Source organism: Danio rerio, chromosome 18 (genome assembly GCF_049306965.1).
Source record: "Danio rerio strain Tuebingen ecotype United States chromosome 18, GRCz12tu, whole genome shotgun sequence".
Taxonomy (NCBI): domain Eukaryota; kingdom Metazoa; phylum Chordata; class Actinopteri; order Cypriniformes; family Danionidae; genus Danio; species Danio rerio.
The window spans coordinates 6,653,112-6,669,134 of NC_133193.1; positions in this window are offsets into that span (position 1 = coordinate 6,653,112).

Sequence of the window (16,023 nt, forward strand, 5' to 3'; positions counted from 1 at the left end):
TCACCCCCTCCCACATTTCATTGTGGAAAATGGTCTGCTGTACTGTGTCGCAGAGAGGCGGGGGGAAAAGAAGACACTACTGGTCGTTCCGAGGACCAAGAGGGAGACGGTCTTGGAACTGGCACATACCCACCCGATGGCTGGACATCTGGGAGCGGCCAACACGGTGAAAAGGATCCGCGATCGTTTCCATTGGCCGGGGCTAGACGGGGAAGTAAAGAGGTATTGCCAGGCATGTGACATCTGCCAGAGAACGTCTCCCCAACGACCACCCCCCAGCCCTCTAATACCGCTACCCATCATCGATGTGCCCTTCACCCGAATTGGTATGGACTTGGTAGGGCCTTTGCCGAAGTCAGCCCGGGGACATGAGCACATCCTTGTTATCCTCGATTATGCCACCAGATACCCTGAAGCGATTCCCCTGAGGAAAGCCACGTCATCGGCCATCGCGAAGGAGCTGTTTCTGCTATGCAGTCGAGTGGGAATCCCAACGGAGATACTGACCGACCAGGGCACCCCCTTCATGTCCCGGTTGATGGCAGACCTCTGTCACCTACTCAAGGTAAAACAGCTAAAAACCTCTGTATATCATCCACAGACGGACGGCCTTGTCGAGCGCTTTAACAAGACTCTGAAGCAGATGCTCCGACGGGTGGTGGCAGAGGACGGGCGCGACTGGGACCTCATGATCCCGTACGTGTTATTCGGTATCAGGGAAGTCCCCCAGGCCTCCACAGGATTTACCCCCTTCGAACTGCTGTTTGGCCGCCAACCCCGAGGCCTATTGGATGTGGCTCGTCAAGCCTGGGAACAGGAACCAGCCCCCCAGCGGTCGGTGATTGAACACGTACGGGACATGAGAGAACGCATCGACAAAATCATGCCCATCGTCAAACAACACCTGACCGAAGCCCAGCGCGCCCAGCAGAGATTGTATAACCGGCCCGCCCAACCCAGAGAGTTCCACCCAGGGGACAAGGTGATGATACTCATACCTACCACAACGTCAAAGTTCCTCGCATCCTGGAAGGGACCATACACCGTGGTAGAAAGGGTAGGGCCGGTAAATTATCGAGTCCGTCAGCCGGGACGAAGACGGGAAGAACAACTTTACCACGTTAATCTTATGAAGAAGTGGGTTGCAGCTCCAGGTCATCTCGTTGCCTTCGCTGAAGAAACTCTTCCCGTTGTCCACATTGGTGAGCAACTCTCACCAAACCAGAAGGCGGAGCTGCAAGCCTTGGTTGGTCAGTTCAAGGATGTGTTCTCGGAGAAACCGGGCCGAACCTCCATCATCCAACACAACATTATCACTCCTCCTGGCACCATCGTCCGGCAAAGGCCTTATCGAGTTCCAGAGGCTCGCAGGCTGGCTATCGACGAGGAGATCCAGAAGATGAGAAGGTTAGGCATCATCGAACCATCCCGTAGCCCGTGGTCCAGCCCAATAGTGATGGTCCCCAAACCCGATGGCACCCTCCGTTTCTGCAACGACTTCAGGAAACTCAATGAGATCTCCAAGTTCGACGGATACCCCATGCCTCGGGTGGACGAGCTGCTGGATAGGCTGGGTGGAGCCCGATTTATCTCCACCATCGACCTCACCAAAGGCTACTGGCAGTTACCACTCAGTGAAGACGCCAAAGAGAAAACCGCCTTCTCCACACCCGGTGGGCACTGGCAATACCGGGTTCTTCCCTTCGGGCTCCACGGGGCCCCAGCCACATTCCAAAGAATGATGGACATCCTGCTGAGGCCCCACCAGCCATATGCAGCAGCCTACCTGGACGACCTCATCGTCCACTCAGAGTCATGGGAAGAACACCTATCCCGGTTACGGAGGGTGCTCTTAGATCTTCGACGGGCTGGGCTCACAGCTAATCCCAAGAAATGCCACCTGGGTCTAGCCGAAGCCAGATACCTCGGGTTCCACATTGGACGAGGTCTCATACAGCCACAGCAAAACAAGGTCAAGGCACTACAGGAAACTCCACAACCCACCACAAAGACCCAGGTACGTGCATTTCTGGGGTTAGCGGGCTACTATAGATGTTTCATACCTAACTTCTCATCCATAGCCAGCCCTTTGACAGACCTGACCAGAAAGGGGCAGCCGGAGAGGATAAGATGGACCAAGGAAGCCGACGACGCATTCCGAGCCCTAAAGAAGTCCCTCACGTCCTCACCGGTACTGCACGCACCTGACTTCGGCTGCCCCTTCATTCTACAGACGGATGCTTCCGACTCGGGCCTGGGCGCGGTCCTCTCCCAGGTCCACGGCGATGAAGAACATCCTATAATGTACGTGAGTCGGAAGCTGACCCCCGCAGAGACCCGCTACGCAACGGTGGAGAAGGAGGCCCTGGCGATCAAGTGGGCAATCCTGGAGCTAAGGTACTATCTCCTTGGCAGGAAATTCACTCTGGTGACCGACCACGCCCCGCTACAATGGATGGCTACAGCGAAGAACAACAACGCTCGGGTCACCAGGTGGTTCCTGTCGCTCCAGGATTTCAACTTCGACGTTCAACATCGAGCCGGGGCCTCCCACGGAAACGCAGACGGACTCTCACGGCTCTGGTCAGGATGGGCAGGTCTGTCGAAACATTCTACCCCCCCTCTCAATACACTACTCTTCCTTCGCAGGACACCGAGGACCAGGACGACGCTAAGGGGGGGGGAATGTAGCGAGCCATGTAATACCACGTCGCCCTGGGCACAAATCCACACCAGCTGGATCATTCATCAACCCCGGATCGCTCACAGCTGGACCTCATCAGCCAGGGAGAGATATAAGCCAGCCCCACACAGGAAGAGTTGAGCTTCATTACAGATGACTCCCTGCGCTAACGCTTGTCTCTCTCTGTCTCTCCCACAGCCGAGTCCAGCTCGTGACCGATCCAGCACTCTACATCTCACCAGCCTTCACCATCTCCCCGGAGCACTTGAGCACGCACCTTTAAGAAGAGCACCCTTTCACCACAATATCACTTGTAAATAAAGGCACCCTCCGGGGCATTGTTTGTAACATTATCTACGGTGTTTGTGTTTTCCCTCTGCCTCGCTACAATATATATATATATATATATATATATATATATATATATATATATATATATATATATATATATATATATATATATATATATATTGCTATGTGAGACCAGTCACAGGAGTTCTTCAAGGAGCAGTTCTTTGACCAATTCCCCATTTACACTAACTTGCCTAACTTGTCTCATAATTCAAAGCCATGCCAAAAGAACTCAACCAGCAGCTGTTTTGCATGCAACTAAACATAGATGTCTTGGCTAAAACAACTGGGACTGTCAGTGCAAATCTAATATAATTGCCTAGCACTGTACTGTGCACAATTTTAGCAAAAATGTCAAGTTATGCTAATGTATATCCAATGTATAAAATCTGCATCCCAAAGCACTGACCTAGCTGAGAAATGCACTGGCTCATGATGAGCATTATGCTGATGTTAAATAATGAAATCAGGATGCGCGCATAACCGACAAAACACTCCAAACTGAAGGAAATCAAACTCCGACACAGTATACTCGAGAGTGACTGAGGGATTATGGGAAATAGCATCTATCAGGCCAGAGTGCCAACAGGATTGGGACTCCACACACACACGCACGCATACACAGAGACATGCTGCGTGTCTAATCCCGAACACTAGACGATTCCCCAAGGAGGCGAGACTTCAAAAAGGATCCCGCCCACAGCTACAGAGATAAAGCACCCTGCAATTTTCAATTAACCAGTCTTTTTCATGTTCCGTTGCGTTCCCTTGGTTTGTTTTTCTTGTTTACTTCAAATGCCTATTCTTTCCATCATTCCCCTCACTATCTGCCAGGGCAAAGGTACCCACACACGAAGAGACGAGCGCATATTGTCTTCTTCACGCTGCGAGACGCATATCAAGCTAGTGTAACGATGACAAATATCGATAAAGAGCATTTGCATCGTGGCTTCAGGCTACAGGCTCAAGATACTCACTACTGAAATGAAGAACGCCTGTTGTGAAAAGTGTGTGTGTGTGTGCTAGTAACATCTACAGAAAACCCCCCTGGAAGTATACGCCTCGGGCTGCAATTTTTGCTCCAGAATAGGACAGATTTTCCATTAACACAAGATTCAGAAAGAATGGAATCAGTTAAAGGATTAATTCACTTTCATTCATTTTTCTTCAGCTTAGTCCCTTTGTTTCTCAGCGGTCACCACAGCGGAAAGAACCACCAACTTATCCAGCATGTTTTACACAGCGGATGCCTTTCCAGTTGCAACCCAGTACTGGCAAACATACACTAATTCACGCACATATATTTGGCCAATTTAGTTTATTCAATTCACCTATAGTGCATGTCTTTGGACTGTGTGAGAAATCCACGCCAACATGGGGAGAACATGCAAACTCCACACAGAAATGTCAAATGACCCAGCCAGGACTTGAACCAGTAACCTTCTCGCTGTGAGGCGACAGTACTATCCACTGATTCTAAACTTTCACAAATTTCCTTCTTCTGTTGAAGGATATTCAGAAGATATCCAGATGACTTTATTAACCACTTAAACTCTGCTGTTATTTGGGGATTTCCGCCTGGATTTTTCCTACCCAAATTTAAAAGCTTCCCAAATCCACATGCAGAGATGTAAATGCAAAAAATTGGTATCATTTTAAAGAAAACCCTTTTAATTTTCATAAAACACTATTGAAAGTGTTTAAAACACCTAAAAAAAACAGGCGCTTTTTGTATTTTTTTTTATAAACTCAAATGTGAAAGTGTACCTTTTAGGTTCTGTGTGGTTTAGCGTGCTGTAATTAATTTTGGTGGTTCCTGCACATGTCTGTAATCATAGGAAAAAAGAAAAATGTCTCCACCATAATCTATACAAAAGTTATTGCATTCCAACTGATGAGAGGGGCTGTACAAGCCACAGAGATCGATCCTTGTTTACATATTTCACTATTCTTTTGTTTGATCAAACATAATTCACTGTGTTTGGACCACATAAGACATATAAAAGGATTACTTATGCACATCACCTCAAAAACAGAGGAGAATGGCCCTGAAGGGCACAGCATAAGGTAAGAGATGACAGCTGTCTGTGCTATCTGGGGCTGCTTAGTGATCATGAATGTATTGTTTACATTTCTGCGCCATGGAAACACCACAATTCATTCAACAACTGTTTGGCATATGAATATAATTCAGTAAAAAGAATGCTAGAACTGTATGAGCACCGGCAAGAGCTTTCATTTGAGCTATAACTTGTACATGTGTCATATAAAAAAATATGAAAATGAACCAATGTGAAATACCCAGCTCAGGTATCCAAAATACTGTGTATTTAAGTGTAAATAACTTTTATACAGTAGAATAAAAACCAAAGTGATGCATATGTGCATAAAATATAGATTCTACACTTTCAAACGACACCACTTAAGGAGGTCTGGTGCAACGCTAGCCCTTTAAATCTTAAAGCGAAAGTCGATGACGTCACGGACCCGGTACCGGGTCCGCAGAGTTTAAGTAATTTAAGTCGTTGCAGAGAAGCATAGATGCAGTTGTCCAAGCTAATGGTAGTCTTTTTATTATGGTAAAATAAGCGTAATCTAGAGGCCTTTGCCTTTCATATAAGCCATTTCTGATACCAAATGATCAACTAGAAGTCAAGTTATTAATTGTTGTACCTTAAACTTGGATAGGCGACAAGACTTTTGTTGTGTATAATTTAGTCACATGAGTGCAATGTTTACTATATGTCAGTTTATGAAGAAAAATTGTTTCAATCTCCTACTATTCACATGTTTTGCCCATGTTTTGTGATTTAAAAGTATATATCTATTACTCATTCCTCAGCTGGGATCATGTAGCACCCTTTGAAACTGCAGCTTGGAAGTTTAAACCACTCAACAACCATAGAAGCACATTATTTTGAGAAAAAAACCTGTATGTTTTCCTCAGAAACTTTAATTTCTTTACAATTTAAGACTTTTTTTAACAAACTAACCCTTTAAACCAAGTGTGCCGCAAGCCTACGTTTGAGTGAAGGTTTCGGTCGTTAGATCGCCCCCTGGGGGCTGGCTGCAGTACAAGTCATAAAGCCCGCCTCCTCCGTGTTAATGAAGGAGACTTGAGCCCAAATAAAAAAAAATATTACACTTGCAATAAAATGTCCCGAAAGATAGTTCTGGTCGATTAAGGCACTGGTTATTGTGCTGAAATAGGTGCAGATCTTCATTTTTGTAAACAGTTTGTTTTTAGCAGTAATTTAATGCTGGGCGTGTCATCGTGATTGACAGCTGTGATTGACAGTTTCTCAAAGCGCGGCGTCTGAGCTTCGGCAGGAGACTGAAGTAGACTGAAATGTTATTATTCGATTTCTGTGTTATTTTACCATGACAAAATGAGTTCAGCAGTAAACTATAGTTTCTGACATACATGATCCTGGTGGAACACTGTTTATTCGCTAAGTTCAGGGCTTTTTTCGGGCTTTATTAGTTTGCTGATACACGCCTAGCCACCCAGATAGCAAAACACAGTTCCGGCTAGATTCTCGCCTGCCGGAGTCTTATCTCTTAGAGCTCAGACTGACTAACGTTACCTCTGCTGGACCTACTCCGGATGCCTGGACTCACTACCCAATTCCAGCCCGAGTCAATCGAGCCAGATGCGGCGGCCGAGCGAGCAGGCGCTGCCGCATGCGAGCCGGAATCAGCCCGCGACGCCGCGAGTAAGTTATGCGCTGCGGCCTGGAGCTGGCGCGATTGAATATATAAAACCCTCATATTTGTTAACGTTATTACATCCATTTGTGTTGATATGACAGCAAACGCATGCTGAGAAGTTCGGGGGGCGTAGTTGATTTTACATAAAGCGTTTGATTGGAAGCTCGACTCTGCTCATTTTCGCGGCTCCTCCTCTGGCTCCATCAGACAATCCTTCTGCGCATGTCTGGCTCCAATTTCAGCAGTCTTTTGCGACAGTTTGTGCCCGTCAAGCAGGCGTTTTGCCCTCAAGGCGTTCAATGGGAAAAAGGGCTGTCGCGTCGTCCATATTTTTTACAGTCATTGCTTTAAACTCACCAACATATTGGCCAAAGTTGGGGGGTTGAGAGCGGGGGCAAAATCCCATGAGGCAGCAGAGCATAACCTCAGCATATATTTGATGACAAGCCCAAACTGAAACGCAAAAAAGTAAAGCTGACAGCAACCGAACCACTGAAGTGAGCAATCGCTCGAGGGCCTTTATCACAAAAAGTGCATTTATGAGTGACAAGGTGGAAAAAAAAACAGAGCGCTCCTTATATAATTCAACAGGAGGGCATGTGTATGTGTGCTTGTACAGGAGCAAGAGCAGGAATATGATCTTTCATATTAGCGAGGCGTTAAAACTCCTAATTGGTCTGTTGAAACTCATTGGGTGTGACATCAAAAAGACATTAAAAGGGGAAAAAAGTCAGTGAGGCGTCTACTTAATTGCCTTGAGTAAAACGCCCTGATTTGCATATTAATTGATATGCGGGAAGTACAGAGCGATGGCGATGCGTCCTTCAAACTCCCATCCGCCTAAAGTGAGTCGACACAACACGTCATAAGAAATTTTGAGTCTCGGACGGTGATGTGTTCATTACCTGCAGCTCTAGGAGAAAGAAAACAGGAACTTCTCAAAGGGATAGACAGGAAGTAGAAATATATTAGGCTGGAACTTTCCGGGCACTTTGATGTCATACTGACATAAACAAACATGTAAAAATGTAAACCAATTTGATGTCCATTTACTAATGTCAAAGGGACATCAAATTGACATCTTATATTGGTGTGACAAAAAAAGCATAAAAAAATAAATTAGTTTATCCTTTAATTGATTTTTAAAGTGTTCTTTCACACAGATGCAGATCAAATATCCAAAGTCAATTCGTTATTTCAGATGAATAAGTGAAGTTTATGTATAAACAAATTTCGAGAGGATCACGTGCTTATGATTGCTAGCAGCTGACCCGCATTATCCAATTCACTACTATCCAATCAGATGACTCCTAAACTACTATAAATACCCTGGGGTTTATTCCATTGCTATCTTCGTTTTGAAGAGGCAGCTTCACCGTAGCTAGCTCCGTTGAAGAACCTACTCTAAACCAGCATGGACAACCAAAGCATCTACAAGCTATCACCTACCAGCTATCACCTACCAGCTACAATCTACCAGCTACCATCTACAAATTACCAGCTATAATCTACAAGCTACTAGCTATAATTTACAAGCTACAATCTACAGCAGCAACAACAACTGCAGCAACAACAACTGCAGCAACGCAACAACTGCAGCAACAACAACAACAACTGCAGCAACAACAGCAACAACAACAACAACTGCAGCAACAACAACAACTGCAGCAACAACAACAACTGCAGCAACAACAACTGCAGCAACAACAACAACAACTGCAGCAACAACAACTGGAGCAACAACAACTGGAGCAACAACAACTGCAGCAACAACAACAACTGCAGCAACAACAACAACTGCAGCAACAACAACAACTGCAGCAACAACAACAACTGCAGCAACAACAACAACTGCAGCAACAACAACAACTGCAGCAACAACAACAACTGCAGCAACAACAACTGCAGCAACAACAACTGCTACTTCAAAACAACTCCAACAATTGCATCAACGACTTCAACAAACATCAAACCTTCCACTTCAACGCATCTGCTGTGTCTTCAACCCTATTCTCCAGCAAATGACAGCCAAAAACTCCAAAGCCATTGCAATGAAACTGAACCATTACCTTTTTCCTAGCGGTGCACATGCTATGCACATGAAGGGAAGCTTTGCAAAATAACCTTACCAAACATTTAGACTAAAACATTTATAAATCTTTTGAATAACAAGACTAGTGTAAACAATGATTTTAACTAAAGATACTCGCCTCTTGCCCGTCCACTGATCCATAACATCTAACAGCTTGTTTGCTGGAATGTTCAGCAAGCAACAGCTCAAGTCATAAACAATGGTGAACTTGATCAACAAAATGGCCGCCGGGCTTTTTCACCTTTGGCACGCTTGACTGGCTCTCCTTAAGCCAATAGCTGTAAGGAGAAGCGTCACCACCCAATAAGCTCTCTGGAGAAGGTCCTGCCCTCTCTCTTGACTCTGTTGCAAGTCTTATGAATGAATTTGGACCAGATAAGCTTATGAATGAAGTTAAGATACCAACAAATGTTATTCATGGATTAAAGTAAAGCCAATTACTAACATTCCATTCACAGTCTTACTAAGTGGTGACATCGTCCTTGAAGTCTTATAGAGTTCAGAGTTTGATGTTAGCAATTAAAAAAAAATAAAATAAAATAATAATAATAATAATAATAATAATAAAATAAAATAAATAAATAAATAAATTATACACAGAGCACTGGGGTCCAATTACACTAGACCAGTGACTCATTTATTCATACACTAGTGTCTTATGTAAGCTTATAATGGCAAGTCAGTTGGATGTGAAACAGCAACAAACAACTTCCTGATTGGCTGCTATGAATAGGAGGACATTTCTGACAACGGATCTTCAATAAACACTTCCAGGACCACCAGACAAACTATACCCCATATCCTCAGCTCTCCATCCAGTTGCCATTCTGTGGGGGGATGAATGCTCACCTCTACCATCCTTGCACGTAGCGACATCAAGCTATCAGACCATGCATTAATAAAAAGACCATGACATTTGGCTGCAGAACCTGACCCTCATCCAACCCATTACATTTTATATGCTCTTCAAATACAATCACACTCTACATAAAGGATGCATTTCCACTCACATAGCTCACATCCACGATGCCATATTTCTCAAATTGCTTGAATTGCATTGTCACCCTGATACTAACTTCTGATTTCTGATTTCAGATCTAACCCAAGGATCTAACCCGGGCGTTCCAGCTCTCCCTTCCTTAACCTTATTCTGCTCCAATCTACAATCTGCGACTACCGAACCTGCAACAGTGAATTCGTTAATCAAAAAGAATCGATAATAAACTCATGATAGTACTATTCTTGCCCCACTGTTCAGCGTTCGTGTATTAGTCCTATTGACTTTGCGACTTGAGAATTCTCTAGCAAAAACCCTTGATTATTGGTCTCCGCTCCTCACAATTCTATATTCCTAGCATTAACAGCACCATTCCATCAGACGAATACTCGCTGAATTATCGTGATATAGACCAAGCAATTTCGCTCATCAGTTTAGCCGGCCGCAATGCTTGGCTTGCAAAAAATCGACATTTCATCCGCCTTTAAAATCATGCCAAATCACCCAGACTTCTGGCACCTTTTTGGCATTCATTGGCGCTCACAATTTTACTTTGCAGTCCGATAAACTTTCGGCTGCAAAAGTAGTCCTAAAATTTTCGATATGCTTAAGAAGCATTATGCTGGATTTTATCTAATAACTACGAAATCCCGCATATCATCCATCTCCTCAATGATTTTCTCCTTATTTCCCTACCTTCTCACCCCCAGCTAAACACCTATCGATCACCCAAAGGTTTTCGAAAATCTAGGCATCCCCCTCGCAGAGGAGAAACAGCCGGTCCCAGCACTTCCATAGAATTTCTGGGCATCAACTTAGATTTGAATAAATTTCAAGCATCCCTTCCCAAAGAAAAGATTGACCGTATAATCTCTTTATCTCAAATTTTCCTCGAGAAACCATCATGCACCAAACGCGAACTGCTATCTATTCTCGCGCACTTCAATTTTGCGATGCTTATAATTCCCCAAGGCCGCCCGTTTAATACTCACCTCCTTCAGCTCTCCACCTCGGTCCCCGGTTTAGAAGATACCATATATCTTTCTAAACCCAGTCGCAATGAACTCAGCTTATGGATCTCCTTCCTTAAGCAATGGAACGGCTGTTCCTTTTCTATAGCGACCTAATTTCTTCCCCGGTGGATATTAATTTATTCACTGACCCTGCCCCCTCAGTCGGGTTCGGCGGCTTTTACCAAGGTCACTGGTTTACTTCAACGTGGCCCGCAGATGCTCAGTCTACCCAGAAATCAGCAATCATCTGCGCTTTCGAACTCTACCCCATAGTCGCAGCAGCGCTTTTATGGGGAGATGAATGGTCCGCCTCTAGCATTCTCGTTCATTGCGACAACGAAGCCACCGTTTATTGCATTAATAAAGGACGCTCGCACGCACTTCCAATTATGCCCTTACAAGGCGCCTCCTTTGGACGGCAGCCAAAAGCAATTCATTATGACTGCTAGACATGTTCCAGTTTGCAAAAATCAAATTGCTGATTCTCTCTCTCACTTTCTTTTCCAGAAATTTCGGCTCTTGGTACCGGAAGCAGACCAGCATCCAACACCTGTTCCACTCTATTCACAAATGATATTGCCATAAAACTTCCATATCTCTGATCCTTTACGCTGTCGCAAGGACCCTTGAGTTATATTCAGAAATGGCTATCACATCCAATTTCAATCCCGCAATACACCCCACTATATCTGATCTAACACTGCTGAATGCTGAAACACTCGCCTTTTTCATTAAGCAAAGCAAAACAGATCAGATAAGCAAAGGGCATTTTGTTTACATATTTAACATATTTTCCCCCACTCAGCCATTCCAAACTCTCCTAGCTTTCTCCATTCAAGGAGAGCAAAAGAGTCCGACCCACATGCCCCACTTTTTACTGATGACGCTAACCGTCCAGTAACCCGTTTTTGGTTTTAAAAACATCTGAAAGAAGTCCTTCGCCTTTCGGGCTTTTCCCCCGAATTGTATTCCAGCCATTCATTTAGAATTGGCGCAGCCACCACAGCAGCTCACAAAGGTCTATCCCCACACCAAATCCAGACCCTAGGCCGCTGGTCCTCCGATGCCTTCAAAGCTTACATTCGCCTCAGCCGATTCCACCTCAAGACAGCCCAGCTAGCCCTAATCAGCTAAATTCCAAACTCCAACTAGGGGTACGAGCTCGACCCTAAGTAGGCTGGAGTACGTGTGTGTGTGTGCTTGCGTATGGGTGCGCATGGAATGTGTGTGATTGCTCGCGCAAAGACAGCGTGCGTTTGCACACGTATACATGCATGTTGCACGCAGATATGTATATGGGTACAGGCGTACGTCTAAGTATACATATGTACGTGCAAGCAATGAGTATGTGAGCCTAGGGGCACTACATGTTGTGCAGGTTGCATGTATGCTCTTAACTTTCCTTTCAAACCTACTATGCTCCTTCCCTCACCATGCTCTGACCCCCGCAGGGGTCCAATCCGAATTCGACTCTCGCGAGTCACCCCTAGCCCATCCCCGGCCACCCCTTCACTACCACCCCCAGTAAGAGCCTGCACTACCCCCTCCCTCTTCCCGACTCTTACTGCCCACACCCCCCCCCCCCCCCATAGCTCTGACCCCCGCAGGGGTCGCGCTGAGCTTCGACTCTCGCAAGAGTCACCATTTGCGCCCCACCCAGGCCATTAGAAATGGTATGTATGCGCATGTTATACGCATACATCCGATGTATACCTGTTCCGATGCGTGTGCATGCACATGCCGAAACAGGAATAGACGCACGTGCATGCTCACGCACGCAGGTTATCCCCTCTCTCCTTTTCTTCCTTTGGCGTCGAGTTCCTCCGCCCTCTCTTTTCTTCCTTTCTCATAGGCCATCAATCCTCAGCTCTAACTCCCGCAGGAGTGACTAAAACGAGCTTCGACTCTCGCAAGAGTCCCGCCCCGGCCACCCCCTGCTGCAGTCTCCACCGCCCCCTCCCTTTCCCAGACTTCAGCAGGGGAAAATGCCCACAGCAGCTCTGACCCCCGCAGGGGTCGCTCCGAGCTTCGACTCTCGCAAGAGTCAATCACCACCCACGCCCGGCCCTTACCATGTAATAACCATATATGTTCATATATATTTATATATGCATATATACTTCTATATTCTCCTTTTCTTCTTTCTGGCGTTGAGATTCTCCGCCTGGCAATTATTTGCCCCTTCTTTCTTCCTTACAGCGTGAGTGCTTCCGCTACTTTTACCCTTCTCTGATCTTCCCCCTTATCTCCTTACCCTCCTATTTCCTCAATTCTTTTTTTCAGCGTTGAGTCCTCCGCTAACTGTCTTTCTTTCAGCGTCACTCTTTCGCTATGTTCTTCCTTACGCATAGGCCCTCAATCCTCAGCTCTAGCCCCCGCAGGGGCGACTAAAACGAGCTTCAACTCCCGCCGGAGTTCAGGCCCTGGCCACCTCCCACCCTCTCATGCAAGAGTCTCCACCGCCCAAATCTTCCCGACTCTTGCTTGAGCAAACTAACCCCAGCTCCCACCCCCGCAGGGGTGTATATATTTGAGCCTTGACTCCCGCGGAGTCTATCCAGCCCTGCCCCCACCCCGCCTAAGCTCTAGCAGCCTACTTTGCTCTGCTCCCTTAGAAGCTTCTCTTCCTAAGCTATCAACGCTATATCCAGCAGCCGGATATGGCTTGTTACACCTGCTTTTTGGGGGGCTCTTCAATACGCGGCTGCTGTCCCGAGCTATTCAAAGGCATTTTTGGGGAGTTCCCGAGATCTACCTGAGCTCAAACTCCCCTCCCGCTTTGCAACGGGAGGGAGTCCTGGGCTCGAGGATCTCATGAGCTCAGGGCTCTCTCCCGGGACAGCATGCCAAACAAGCTTATAATTAATCATCAGCTAAGTGTGAACTCTTGAAGTGAAGTTTATGTATAAACAAATTTCGAGAGGATCACGTGCTTATGATTGCTAGCAGCTGACCCGCATTATCCAATTCACTACTATCCAATCAGATGACTCCTAAACTACTATAAATACCCTGGGGTTTATTCCATTGCTATCTTCGTTTTGAAGAGTCCCCCCTTCCTCCCCTACGCCTCCTTCTTAGACGGGTGACACGGTGGCCCAGTGCCTAGCACTGTCGCCTCACAGCAAGAATGTCTCTGGTTCCTGGCTCTACCAAAACTAGCAGACATTTCTGTGCGGAGTTTTGCACTTCTCCCCGTGCTCACGTGGGTTTCCCCCGGGTTCCCCGGTTTCCTCCCACCACCCAAAAACATGCAATTAAGCCAATTGAACAAGCCAAATTGTCAACATAGACACGCTCCTAGTTAGTAATTAGTTTCAAGAGCATTCACTTGCTACAGCAGGGGAGTTCCCGAGATCTACCTGAGCTCAAACTCCCCTCCCGCTTTGCAACGGGAGGGAGTCCTGGGCTCGAGGATCTCATGAGCTCAGGGCTCTCTCCCGGGACAGCATGCCAAACAAGCTTATAATTAGAAAAAACAAAACAAAAAGCGCTCTGGGGTAAGTTCAAATGTATGGTCGGTGCTCTTTGGGTAAGGGATTCATCAAATCTGCAACAAGAATCAGTCCAAGGCACTCGAGTAAAGTGAAAAAATTAAAAAGCCTTTATTCACATGGCTAGATCTCTAAAAACCAACGCGTTTCGGCAGAAGTCTGCCTTCATCAGGGTAACAGTGATCAGGTGCGTCTAGAGTCTCTTTTGAGTACTACGGTCACATGACTCATTTAAACATCTCAAATGGCACTCAAATAATTTAACAAGCAAACTCTACTACCATCATAAATTCGGCATAGATACACAAACACCCACTTGCATATGTGGGAAAAGAGAGAGAGAGAGAGAAGAAAAAAGAATATATATATATATATATATATACATACATACACACATACGTATATATACATACACATATACATATACATATACATATATATACACATACATACATACATACACATACATGTATACAATATATACACATACATGGAAAATACATACATACATATAAACACATACATCAATGTATAATGACGATCTGTAAAGCATCTATAGAAAAACTCATTTAATCATTCATTTTCTTATCGGCTTAGTCCCCTCATTAATCCGGGGTCGCCACAGCGGAACGAACCGCCAACCAGCTACTTTCTACGCAGCGGATACCCCTCCAGCCGCAACCCATTTCTGGGAAACTATAGAAAAACTGTTTTACAAAAAAGAAGAGAAATCTAATTCACCATTCAAACCTGGAAATCTGGTTGCTTTTAATGTATATATCCAAAAAGTCTCTCTCTGTTTTAATCTTTTTATCCTGTCTCCTCCTCTTGTAGAATTATAAATATGTTCAATGCCAACTATTTTTAATGAACTTGGATTGCCATGACCTTGATTTTTATAATGTAGAGCCATAGGATATTGTGGATTACAAGTACGTATCGCATATTTATGCTCCGCTAATCTCAACTTTAGTTTTCTCTTAGTCATTCCTACATAAAAACAACCACAAGGACATTCCAGTCGATAAACAACAAAAGTAGTATTGCAATTGATAAATGAATTGATCTTAAATTCACGGCCCGAAGAAGGATCTCTAAACATGTTCGTCTTGAGCATGTTTTCACAATGGTTGCAATTACCACATCTGTAGTTCCCTGTTGTTTGATTTAACCATGTGTTAGTTTTCTTAGAGGAAAGATGGCTTCTCACAAGTTTATCTTGGATAGTTGGAGCTTTTCGAAAGACTACAGAGGGGGATACAGGTAAAATTTCCCTAAGATGGGGGTCACTCATCAAAATATTCCAATTATTTTTTATAATTCTCTTTATTGTATTTGCCTCAGTACTGTATTGTGTCACGAAATAAACAGAACTTTCTGACTGGTTTAATCTGGGTCTTTTTATTAACAATTCATCTCTGTTGCTATCTTTTGCTTTATTATAAGATTTATAAATTACTCTATTTTTATAACCCCGTTGTTTGAATCTGTGAACCATGTCTTGTGATTTGATCTCAAAATCTTCTTCTTTGTCGCAAATTCTTTTCAATCTCTGAAATTGTCCAAAAGGAATATTTTCGATCAGCCATGGAGGATGAAAACTATCTGCTCTCAGGATTGTATTTCTATCTGTTTCTTTTCTAAAAATGGTGGTATGTAATTTTCCTGTAGTATCTTTAAAA